This window comes from Scylla paramamosain, chromosome 34, assembly GCF_035594125.1.
Source record: "Scylla paramamosain isolate STU-SP2022 chromosome 34, ASM3559412v1, whole genome shotgun sequence".
NCBI lineage: Eukaryota > Metazoa > Arthropoda > Malacostraca > Decapoda > Portunidae > Scylla > Scylla paramamosain.
Window position 1 is genome coordinate 9,631,329 of NC_087184.1, and position 13,599 is coordinate 9,644,927.

At 41.0% G+C, this 13,599-nt stretch overlaps 1 long non-coding RNA gene across 1 annotated transcript; it reads left to right on the plus strand.

Moving 5' to 3' along the window:
• The first annotated feature begins 7,068 nt into the window (after window positions 1-7,068).
• On the plus strand, window positions 7,069-12,440 carry LOC135090128 (uncharacterized). The gene is made up of 2 exons (XR_010261780.1): window positions 7,069-7,530; window positions 7,952-12,440. It is a non-coding gene; the product is annotated as an uncharacterized LOC135090128 (long non-coding RNA).
• The last annotated feature ends 1,159 nt before the right edge of the window (window positions 12,441-13,599 follow it).

Below are 13,599 nucleotides of genomic sequence, written 5' to 3' on the forward strand. Positions count from 1 at the left end.
CGTCTTACTGTCAATCATGCCTACACTCTTGTTTACGTTCTTTCCTTCCTTTCATTCATCCACTCCTCTACATACTTTCTCTCGACAAATCCTTCTGTCCTTCCTGTCTTTCACACTACCTTCTTTCCTGCTCATTTCCCTTCTTTCATTCACATCTGTCCACCGTTCTTCCCTTCCTTTCACTCATCCATCCTTTACTCTTACATATTTTTCCCTCAGCAAATCATCATATCTTTCCTGCCTTTCACTTTACCGTACCTGCTATTCATTATTTCTTTTATTCCCACCCTTCCTTTTACTTACCCTATTCTCTCCACATTATTTCCTTCCTTTCCACCCATTCGCACCTCTTTACCTCTCCGTCTCCCTTCACTTCCTCATCCACGCATCTCCATATTCTTTCCCTCAGCAAATCATTGTAACTTCTTTCCCCGACCTTACTTTTCCCACCTTACATTTTCATTACTCCCCCTTCCCCTATTTTCACCCATTCACTTATCTCCGTACAGACACTTTTCATCTCCGTCCCCTCCCCACCTCCACACACACACACACACACACACACACACACACACACACACACACACACACACACACACACACACACACACACACACACACACACACACACACACACACACACACACACACACACACACACACACACACACACACACACACACACACACACACACCAGCATTCTAACGCCTCATTTTCCTTATAATTCCTCTTCTCTCCACTTTTTTTTTCCTTCCTTTCACTCACCCACGTTTCTCTCCCATGTCTATATCTATATATATATATTTTTTTTTTTCCCCTCAGAATCAGTATATCCTTCCTTTCTTTCATCCAACCTTCCCCCTTACTCATTATTCCCTTTACTTTTCGCCCATTTGCTAACCCATACCTTCCCTTCTCCCTCTGTACATCTACCTTTTCCCTCCGTTCTTCCCACACACACACACACACACACACACACACACACACACACACACACACACACACACACACACACACACACACACACACACACACACACACACACACACACACACACACACACACACGTGGAAGTTAACATTCTGCTTCCCACCAATTCACTAACCTATGGCTATCCTCCTATCCCTTCTCCCTCCATACATATCTACCTTTCCTACCTTTCCCATCCCTTCTTCTTACACACGCACACTCCATGAAGTTAACGCCCCGCCCTGCCTGCCTTGTCTCCTGTAGGCGATCTATGCGCTCCGAGAGGCAGGACATCGAGAGAGAGACCCTGTGTGAGGCGGAGAAGCTGCCGGCCAAGAGCAGTATCACCTCACTTCACTCTGATCTCTCATTCACCGCCACCTCGCCCTAAGCAGACCCGACCTGATCCCGCCTGACCCCGCTACGCCACCCTTCTTCCCCCGCTAAAGGGTAAATTTCCTGTCCTTGTTGATTTGTTTTTTGTTTGTTTGTTTTTCTTCGCCTTCGTCATTCTGTTTTTGTTTCTCGTCTTTGTCATGGTATGTTTTATATATGTGTACTCTCTCTCTCTCTCTCTCTCTCTCTCTCTCTCTCTCTCTCTCTCTCTCTCTCTCTCTCTCTCTCTCTCTCATCACTTTGTCGGCTGGATTTTTCCCCAAAGTGTAGAAGATAATGTGCCTCCATTTCGTTCTCCTCCGCCTCCTCCTCCTCTTCCTCCTCCTCTTGCTATTTTCTTTAAGTGGATGGGAACAGATATCATTGTATATGTGTGTGTGTGTGTGTGTGTGTGTGTGTGTGTGTGTGTGTGTGTGTGTGTGCGCGTGTGCGCGCGCGCGCGCGCGTGCGTGCGTGCGTGCGTGCGTGCAACACTTTATCGGCCTTTTCCTCCATCTTTTTTTTCGTGGGAAGTTATCTCTTAATCTTTTTTATTTCATTGTCTGGTTCCGTATGTGTCAGCTTTCTCTCTTCCTCCCTTCTCTGTCTCTGCCCGTTTTCTTTTATTTCTTCCTTCTTCCTTCTCTTTTATCTAATCTTTCCTTAGTTTCATTTTACTGTAAATTTCGTTGCTCATAACCACACTGTTGCTGTTGTTGTTGTTGTCGTCGTTATTATTATTATTATTATTATTATTATTATTATTATTATTATTATTATTATTATTATTATTATTATTATTATTATTATTATTACTACTACTACTACTACTACTACTACTACTACTACTACTACTACTACTACTACTACTACTACTACTACTACTACTACTACTAGGCAGCAGGGAGTAGTTTTAGCAGCGGTACCTTTGTTATAATTTCCCCCGGGGCATCAATCAAGCCTGTTATAACTCGTCCCCTTCTTCCCCCAGCCTTCCTCTACATCGCCACTCTCCTCCTCTGTCTTTCTCCCTCAGGCACAAGCATAAATCCCCCTCTCCTCCTCCCTCTGCTTCTGTTTCTTCTCCTTCCTCCTCTTCTTTCGTCTCTCTCTCTCTCTCTCTCTCTCTCTCTCTCTCTCTCTCTCTCTCTCTCTCTCTCTCTCTCTCTCTCTCTCTCTCTCTCTCTCTCTCTCTCTCTCTCTCTCTCTCTCTCTCTCTCTCCTCCTCCTCCTCCTCCTCCTCCTCCTCCTCCTCCTCCTCCTCCTCCTCCTCCTCCTCCTCCTCAAACCACAAGCATCTTTTCCTTCTTCCCTCCTCCTCCTCCTCCTCTTATCCCTTTCCTCAGAACTTCTCTTTCCCCTCTGCCCTCGGCAACCGCCCCCCCCTCTCTCTCTCTCTCTCTCTCTCTCTCTCTCTCTCTCTCTCTCTCTCTCTCTCTCTCTCTCTCTCTCTCTCTCTCTCTCTCTCTCTCTCTCTCTCTCTCTCTCTCTCTCTCTCTCTCTCTCTCTCTCTCTCTCTCTCTCTGTGTAGCTATGCAGTTTTCAGAGCTCGTGTTTCAACAATTTTTCTCTCACTCCTCTCCCCTTTTCCCTCTAGTTTCCCGATCATTGATTTTTGTTGTCATATTCTTGTATTTATCTCTTTATTATCGTGTTCTTTTATCCCTTCTTTTTTCCTCCATTCACCTCCTTTTCGCAGTTATTGTGTTAATCAGTTTTCATTCCTTTTTTTCTATTTTATTATTAGTTATTATTATTATTATTTTTATTATTATTATTATTATTATTATTATTATTATTATTATTATTATTATTATTATTATTTACGTCGGCTGATTTTGTTTTCGTTTCGTCATATCGTTCGTTGCTGTTTTATGTTTATTGAAGTGAAAGAATGATTGCTGGATCTCTCTCTCTCTCTCTCTCTCTCTCTCTCTCTCTCTCTCTCTCTCTCTCTCTCTCTCTCTCTCTCTCTCTCTCTCTCTCTCTCTCTCTCTCTCTCTCTCTCTGCTTCCGTGAGTCGCCAGCGATGACCGACTTTAAGCAATCAATAGGAGAGAGAGAGAGAGAGAGAGAGAGAGAGAGAGAGAGAGAGAGAGAGAGAGAGAGAGAATCACTTCTGGGTGCGTGCCAACTCCGTATCAACTATATACTTTTTCTACTTGTGAAACTAAGAAGGTCATGGTTACTAGAGAGAGAGAGAGAGAGAAAGAGAGAGAGATTTTGTATTTTTATTTGGTTTCATTATACATTCGCAAATATTATAACCTTAGTAAGACTTGTTATCAGTTGGCTAAGATGAAATTATAAATAATTGCAAATACTTTTTAGTTAGAAAGAATTGTAAACAAAATATGTAGTCTCTCTCTCTCTCTCTCTCTCTCTCTCTCTCTCTCTCTAAGACTTTCTAATCCTCCTCCACCTCCTCTTCCCACACACTCCTTTGCTGTTATCTCCCTTTTCCTCCTCTCTTCCCCTCATCCTCTATGACTCTCTTCATCCTCTCGTGTCCCACTCCTTCCCTCCTTTTATTATTTTCTGCCCTCAGTTTCTCTCTCTCTCTCTCTCTCTCTCTCTCTCTCTCTCTCTCTCTCTCTCTCTCTCTCTCTCTCTCTCTCTCTCTCTCTCTCTCTCTCTCTCTCTCTCTCTCTCTCTGTATTCCTCCTCTTCTTGTTTTTTCCACCTTCTCTTCCTCTCCTTTCTTCTCCCTCACTCCTTTTCTTATTCTTGTTAATGGTGCCTATATTAAAGATGACCTGTGTGTGTGTGTGTGTGTGTGTGTGTGTGTGTGTGTGTGTGTGTGTGTGTGTGTGTGTGTGTGTGTGTGTGTGTGTGTGTGTGAGTGAACGTGTACACTACTTGCAGTCACACACCGGAGGAGGCACCCATCTACGCAGTCACCACCACCACCACCTCCCGATGCAGGCAACAACATCTCCTCCTACCACAAAAACACGCCTCCTCGCAAGCTACCCAACTATGACGCATGCTCACTGCCCTTACCCACACCCCCCTGGGGATCTCCTCTCGCTGGTGCAGGATGGTGATGGAGACTGATGCAGTAATCTCGGTCCCAAGCCCCTTCTGGATGCCAACTGCTTCTCTGGAGATGCTCTAATGCCCCTGGGCAATTGTGTGGGGTCCCTGGTATGTGTGGAGGTCCCGTCATACTGCATCCTCTCTCCCTCCTCGTTGTGTCTGGTGAAGGTTTGTGGCACTAGTGGAGTCTTGGGTTATAGCTCTACTATCTTAGCAAGGTTATTTCTTTTCATTCATGTACTGACTTTTTTCTATCACTTAGGCATTTCATTTTATTTTTATTTGATTCATGAGCTTTCTATTCTTATTTTCTTTCTCTCGCACTTTCAGTATTGTTTCACATACTTCCCCAGGATTTTCTTGATCTCATACTGAAAATTTTAAATTACACCTAGCCTTCAAACATGTATATCTGAACATGGGGATTGAATGAACAGTAATTGATATTTGGATGATGGCATCAATTTTAATAATAATAGATCTTCTGTTCCCTTAGTACAGCTATAACAGGAGACTCCAACATTGCCAATCAGTTTATCAGGTCAAATTGGCAAGTTATGTTCATTTCATTCCCCATCTCCTGACTGTTTATAAGTTACTTTTTTGCTGTAAGACCAAGAGTGCTTCCAAGCCGGTGGTCTACAAAGGAAGATTCAGCAGACCTTAACGTTAAGTGTTGTAGGTGTTGATACATTTATAATATACTGTGAGACTATAGACAGTAGGGTTTGCGTTACATAGTGACATGCAGCAGAGTCCCATTTAACCAAAGGCCAAAGGGAGGAAACTACTTTAGATTAACAAGAATTCAGATAGCTTTACTTTATTCTTCAAATTATTTCAACATAAACCCAAGGAAAAGAGTTGAGTGAATTATTGGCTGCCAGATGGGAGTTGGATAAAGACTTGCTAGAAACAAACAATCCAAATAGCAATACAAGTATGTTCTAATAATTCATTAAATTCAGTCATTAGAGGTCTTCAGAAATTGAGGACTTGGTAAAATGGGACTCTGTTGTAGCAAGTCTGTGTTAGTGGGTGTTTATGTAGCAGCAACTCGTGTGTGAAGCTTTAAAATCTGTAGCCCATAGCGTCAGAACAGGACAATAGGGCGCACTAGGGCTGGTCTTCCTTATTCTTATTAAAAAAAAAAGTTATTGATGTTCCTTTACTTCAAAGTCACCTCTTGTAACCTTGTATCATCTTGGGATTTATTTCTCATCACTTCAGATACACCTTTGTAATCTTGTAATTCTTGGTATATACAGTAGTTACTTTTCATTAACTGCAAAATTCAGATGCACTTCTGTAATGTATTATCTCAAAATTACTCAGTTCTTACAACTAAGTATTCTTAGATCCACTCTTGTAACCTTGTATATCTCATTACTAACTTACAATAACTGCATACTTTGAATGCACCTCTGTAACCTCGTATGTATTATCTCAATACTAACTTTCTGACACTAACTATTATTTGTAAGGTTCTCGGGTGATATTTTTGTGGCTTTAGGTAACATTGGCATTTCCATCATGTCTTCCATCGTTGATATACATTATAAGCCAAAAAATGTAACAATGTTTTATACCTTGAGCTACTAGGTAAATATATTATGGCATTATTATAAACTAAGCTGCTTTTATAAAATGAGGAAGACGATCATTCTGTTATAATTCACACAGCTTGAGTTTCAGCTTCTCATGTTGTCCGGTACAACTTGTGACCTTTGCAAAGTAATGCTCAGCTTGAACAGAAAATCAAAATCTAAATATCACAGAGGCTTCCACAACTCCCACTCACCAAGTTCATGCTCCAGTGTCAGGTCAAGTGAGGTGACCATAAACAATAACTTGTGCTATCAAATTATAAGCACAGCATAACACTAGTTACAAAATTCATATTAAAAATTATTGCTTCCATTATTTATGACTAGTCTGAGATTTATGCCATGTCTTCGTGGTTACACAAATTTTCAAGTGAGATAAATCTCCCACCGACAAGCTTTTAATCACTGACTTGTGCTGTGCACTCTTAGGTTTGTGAGGCAATGCAGCATGCTCCTATAAGACTTCCCAGTCCTTCACAGCTTAGGGAAGAACCTCAGTCAGGGGCAAGTTGATGGTGAGTGGATGACGGAGTTTCTCATGCCGAGAAATGCTTTAAGGAGTATTTAAAAATTATCTAAGGTGTGCATACCATGTGAAAAATCAAAAAGTATAATATCAGAGTTACTGACTAGTTTTGTACACAGATTTAAATAATATTGTGTATATTAATAATTGTAGTCCTTAAATAATAAGATAAATCAGAATTAAGAGAGGAATTATTGGTATTTATGTACCTCAAACTGAATAATACTTCAACAAATTTTTAAAAAAAATAAATAATGGTAGACATGAATTCTTTCTCGTGGTTGGTTCTGTTGTGTTCAACATTCCGTAAAATCATTTCCCAACATTATTTAAGGCCTTGGTGAAGGTCACTGGGTCGGCACAGGCAGTGTCTTGTACTGTGGAGCACCACAGAACATGTATTTTCCATCATATAACCCAGATTTTGCCATGTCTGAAGTTTAATTTGTCCTTCATCACAAACAAAGGTGTAGAGTTGCTGGCATCATCTTGTGAGACAAGTGTTTGCTACCCCAAGTATTAGAGGCTGCATTTGGACAGGTAAGCAAAGATTAACCTCAGTGTTAACCAAAATTTTGTCCCTAAAGCTTATCAAGTTTATTAAATATGTGGCAACTCTTCATTTCCAGATTAATCTTTAGAAGTAAATAGCTCCATGAGAGAAATGACATAAGATTTCACTTCTGCTGCTGTGACTGTCACCTTGTCTGCACTTCCAACACATATCTTAAGTTTTTCAAGGACTAATATAATGAATGGGTCAGTTTTTTCCCACATTATCAACAAAAAATTTATATTAATATGCTTTGGTTCATTGTTTTTTTTTATAATTACATTGTAAGCAATTTCACATATTCTGGCAATCAAGAGTGACACAGAATTCCTTCCAGGTAAAACTATAGTTTTGTAGCCCTTAAGATTACAAGAGTGTTCCAATTAACATCTACATACTGAGTGAGAGTGGCTAAACAGCAAGTCCCACACCAACATATAACAAGACCTCATTTCCCTAAGTAATTATGGCATTGCTACAGTGGATGTGTGCAGAGAGAGAGAGAGAGAGAGAGAGAGAGAGATATGGAATGGATGTGAGATGGGGGAGAGGAATTAGATGAAAGAGAAGAGAGAACATCTGATGTATTTTTACAACTTTAAAGTTTTGTTCAAACATTGCTAGCTTTGTTCAAACGTTATTGATTTGTTAAAAGCATCACCGATCAATGAAAGACACCGCAAGTTATGGCTTACTAGAAACACAAAAAAATACTTTGGCTTTCATTACAAACAATTAAGATCAACATCACAATTCCACAACAGCATCAAAATTTGTAGTCTTAAGCAATTGTTTTAGTGTTATTTTTACTCTCTGCAAATTAGGTAGAATGTATTACAGTAGTATTACCAAGGGTATTAATTATAATCTCCATCTTTCAGGATCAGGAGCAGCAGACATGACATGGACCCATCAAGGAAGACCAGTCATTTATGAAAAAGTGAATGAAGTATTAATAGGAGGCAATTGTGAAGAAGCTCCTGGAGGCTAAGGTGCTTCTGTAATCCTTGTCACTTATTAGACTTTGTAACCTCATCACTTACTGGTCCATGGCTCAATCAGTTTACCTCCCACTTGTGCAGACACTGGCCTCTTCTCACCGTACCCTATCTCGTGTAACTTGGAGGAGGGAAGCTCTCCCTGCAGGATGGTATGAGGGCATATCCTACCCTTAAGTGTCTGAGATTGGCTAGTAGAAAGTGGGCAGCACATTTTGATGACTAGATGTGGGTGAGGTGGTAAACTGCTAATAATCACCCTCCCCTTGCCTGCTGCTGCTGCTTCTCTCTCTCTCTCTCTCTCTCTCTCTCTCTCTCTCTCTCTCTCTCTCTCTCTCTCTCTCTCTCTCTCTCTCTCTCTCTCTCTCTCTCTCTCTCTCCTATGACCTTTCTGACCTTAGAAGGGGAAGATGTTCACACTCCACTCCCCTGACCATAGCCAGGTCAGTTCTCCTTGCTTATTAAGGAGCCATGCCCCATCCAAACTCATATCAGGATACAGAGGCTATCAGTGACATTGTAGACAATGAGTGTGAGGCTGCTATAGTGAATGGTGATTCTCAAATTGGAGCTCAAGATAAATCTAAGCGGCTGTATCATGTATCTGACTCAGGGTGGTGACCAATTTGTACAAAGAAAAGCAAAAACAGTGAAAGTGTTCCAAAAAGTGCCAATGCCCAAGAATTAACAAAAAGGGACAGCCAAAACAGCAATGCAACACAAACACACTGCCTCAGTTTCCACAAAATTCGCTCACCACTCGACAGGATAATGTGGCTGGCAGACGTAACGAGCAAACACCACAACCTCTCCACACATCCCAGACCGACATCCGAGTCAATCATGGTAATGGCAAAAGACTACGATACCATTCAGTTTCTGACAGAGATTGATCATCCTTATAATGGCAACTATAATACTCATGAAAATCACGCAAGAAAACAAACTGACAAAAGTGTTTATCAAAAATTACCTTACGTGTCTGGACATAAGCTACATCTAAGACCATCTGTCAGTAATATGGGCAGAGAGAAACCTTCAATGTGACTCAAAGGAACTAAGGAAGCAAGTCATTACCATGTGGGAGGAAACCAGCCTTCCGCAGGAATTGTCAGAATTGGGGACATTGAGTGTGGGAATGCAATGGCGTAAAGATGTGCAGATTCTGCTCTCAACACCATGACACAAGTGTGTGCAAGGAGAAAATACAAACTGGGCTGCAGATAATGCACAAATGCCTGAACTGGCCAGAGCTTAAAATGTCCCATGAGACCCAGAACCTCCCTGCACCCAAGAGAAGAGATTATTACCCAGCCACCAACCACAGCTGCATCCCCATCTCACCTACTCAATCCTCCTCCTCCCAGATGGGCCCCAACTATGCCATCAGCTACAGCAGCCCTTTCACCCCTCAGCGACTACCCTCCCCTGCCCAGCAGACTACTTCTACCACCATGACCTCACCACACCTTAGGTCATGACAATCCACCAACAGCATACCTCCCTGTGGTGACCCAAATAACATCCCACCCATCACCTCAACATGTACAAGTCGCTCAAGCATCCAGCCATACAACACCTCACTCACCACCCCAGGAGACAAGCACCACCCACCATCACCCAACCTCAACATACACCATCGGGGAGACAAACGAGCCTGTGCAACATCCATCACCGATCCAAGATCCAATGACTATCAACACAACAGCTATAAACACCCAAAACAGCCTGAAAGAGGAAGTCAGGACACAACAATGACAAGAAGTGAAAACACTGAAATTGAACCAGGAAATATTACAAGAGGCAAATCAAGGTCTGTGAACATTGGTTGCATCCTTTCATGTAACATTAAAAGATGAGATGAGCAATATGAAAGCACTTCTTACAGAATTAACCAGCCAAACCAAAATACCATCTTAGACCATGGCAGCTCTCTCCACACACATGAATGGTGACACTACTCCAGAACAGACCCCAACTCCAACACATCATTATCCAAACAAACAAACTCCACAAGGAGGAGTGAGGAACACGACAGATCACACCACGCTCAGGAAGGATAATACCAATGACCTGACTGTCCACCTCGTCAACAAGATACACCTGCCACCTCTGACACCCAGCCAGCCACACCTGTCAACTGACCCACCACATCAGCCATCACTGTCAACCAACCCAATGCAGACACATTCTGTCAGTGAACCCAATGCAGCCACCACCCCCATCCACTCAGTGGCCACAGTACAACACACAGGGATTGACATTCTCACCTACACCAACAGACAGAAACAAGATGATAAGCATCTTGCAATGGAACATCCAACAAAGCAGAAAATCTGCAGTATATACACACTCATAATACAGCAATTACTGTTCTACAAGAGACATTATCAAGTGATGCTTCCAATATGAGATTCGGAAAATATCAGCTTTTTCAACAACCTTTTCAACAAGGAGGATTGTAAGATCTCATCACACTTGTTAGGAAAGATATACCAGCCATCCCAGTGGAAAACCCCCCTTATCTCAGCAATCAGGTGGAATCACTCACTGTCATGATACACCTCAATAACAACGCCAAATTTGATGTAAATAACGTGTATTGCAGGCAAAAGTCACACATCAACCTGATCCCCCTGCTTCAAAGCAATCATGGACAACTAACACTGTTTGCTGGAGACTTAAACACCCATCACCCTGTTCTCAATGGTGGTATCAGCAATCACAGAGGTCAGCACATCTCAATCAGAGGTCAGCATCATCCAATATGCTAATGACATCATTCTGTAGACAAACAGGAAAACTTAGCCAATCAAGATGCAAGAGGTGCTGAATGTGCTGACATCCAAATGTGAAGAAATTGGCTTCACAATCTCGCAAACTAATACAAAAGCCATGGCCAAGACATGCAGCAACCCTCCTAACAAGCTACAGATACAGGATCACAACATTGAATGGGTTGTCACCTATAAATACCTTGGTGTTATTGCTGCAAGAAACAAAACATGGCAGGCTGAAGTGCAACATCTAAAGACCAAATGTACTATGAGAAAGTGTCATCAAAGCACATCTTGTAAAGGAACTGGAGCTACAAGCAATGTGATCCTCAACAGTTACAAAGCTTTGGTGCACTCACTAGTGGATTAATCAACATCACCACCAGTAAACCCAGTGTTGGAAACTACACAGAGCAACATGCTAAGGGCTGTATGTGGGGGCACCAAAATGGACCAAGACGGAAAATCTTCAAGCTGAAGTTCAAGTATGAACACTTGCGAACAGAACAGAACATAACACCAAACTTCCTTATAAGAACTTGGTGCTCGAGATGACCATCATGACCATATCCACTGAGCTCTGCAATGCCATCACAAGGGGCAGCAGCCATACTGAATGGCTTCGGGGTCACTTGAGATAATGTAAGAGTTGCCATACTCCCACAGGAACTTCAGGCATGTATCCTGTGGCAACAAACACCAATTAAGGCAACTATTTCACCACTGCACCAGAAGAAACAGGAGTGTATCACAGCAGAAATGTGGCAACAGGGACTTAAGAGTACACATGAAGCAGCAAATGACAGTACAGTGAGATATTACACCAATGGGTCTGTTGCGCAAGATGGAAGGTCAGGAGCGGCGTTCATGTATTCAGTGAGGGACACAGATGATAGCAACAATCCCACCACCACCACTACCTTCACTGCATGGGTGACAGACCGCTCCTTCTCCACCCAGGCCAAGTTAATGGCCATCAAAATTGATGTTGAACATGCATGTAACTCTTACATACTCATATCCTCATAAATACTGACTCCAGGACAGCCATTACTATATTGTGGAAACAAAACAATGAAAATCAACACCTGACGCAAGCCATTACTACCACAGCCAAAGGCATCCAAGCAGAAGGAAGAGTGATCAACATCAACTGGATTCATTTTCACGTTGGAATCTCTGGTAATGAAAAATCTTATCTGGTTGCCAAGCAAGCAGCTTAACTTCCATCTGTGAGCCTTATCATCCCTAGAACCCAGCAACAACTTTAACAGAAAACAGAACATGCAGAGAGGAGGCATCAGCAGGAAAGGGAGACACAGCAAGGAATACATGAACATTCATGTATGCATAAGATTTTATGTAGTAGATTTTAATCCTCTCAAAAGTGGATAATATAGCAATTCACACCAAAATAAAAATAAATGCATATATGTAAATATTCATTTAGAATACATAGATATTAATAATAATATTTTTAAAATGTATTGATGATAAATGTAATGTTAAAAATACTGGCCTGGTGCAACAAAGTCTCTTTCACATTTCACATATATTGTATATTACATCTTGTAAATAAAAATTAAGAATAGGAATTTCTCTCTCTCTCTCTCACAGCACAGCTCACAGACCCACAGTATGTTTACAAACCATAGTTGCTAACCACAGCCCCTTTAACAATCCATCATTTAATTAAATTATCATGGTCACTACTGTATCCCAGATCATGCAACACCTCCACACTTCTTAATTCCTTTACCCACAGTCACTGCATGACAACACTGTAATCATATGCAGTTATGCAAAACCATTGTACAAAGAGCATTAAAAAACACATGCTGTTGATATCAAGTACATGGTTTTTAAGTCTGTGTATCATTAGATAAACAATGGCAATTAGATAAATAAAAGTTCCAGAAGCTGCAGTCTTGTTACAACAATTCCTTACAAATTTGATGTACAAATTAGAAAAATATATACTTATAAATATGGCAAGTTACAAAGCTTTTATAAGAATCTTGTCATGAGAATAATACACTGAATGATGATAGGCAGGGGCATTTAAAAAAAACAATTCACTGATGATATATTTAGTTTCATTAAAAACTAAATTATTTCAAATAAAACAAGTGGTATAGAAAACTACTTAAGAGAAGCATACTTTGGTAACTACTACTGAGGAATATACTATTTTTATATTCAATGCTATAAAGAGGAAGATGTATTACAGTAGGCAGTGCCCTGCATGGCTACAATTAGCACCCTACTTCAGTGTGGAAGGATGCACAAGAGTGTACAGTGATGAAAAAATAAACAACGGGAAAAATGTTTTTGGTTTGCAAACATTTCGGTTCACAAACTGAGTCATGGAACATTTAACTTTGTGAAGCAAGGTTTCACTGTGTGTGTGTGTGTGTGTGTGTGTGTGTGTGTGTGTGTGACACACACATACACATCATATATATATATATATATATATATATATATATATATATATATATATATATATATATATATATATATATATATATATATATATCCTTCCCCCTCCCTTCTGGTCTCAAACCTCCTCCCTATAACCTCCCTTCCACCTTATCTCTCAGGGATACGGGACAAAGGAGTGACACCTCTCTCTCTCTCCCCCTCATTCATTCTGTCATTTTTGCTTCATCCTTTCTCACTGGTATAATTCCATTTTCATTCTCTATCACTCATTTTATTTAGTAATTCTCATGACTGTTCTTACTTACACAC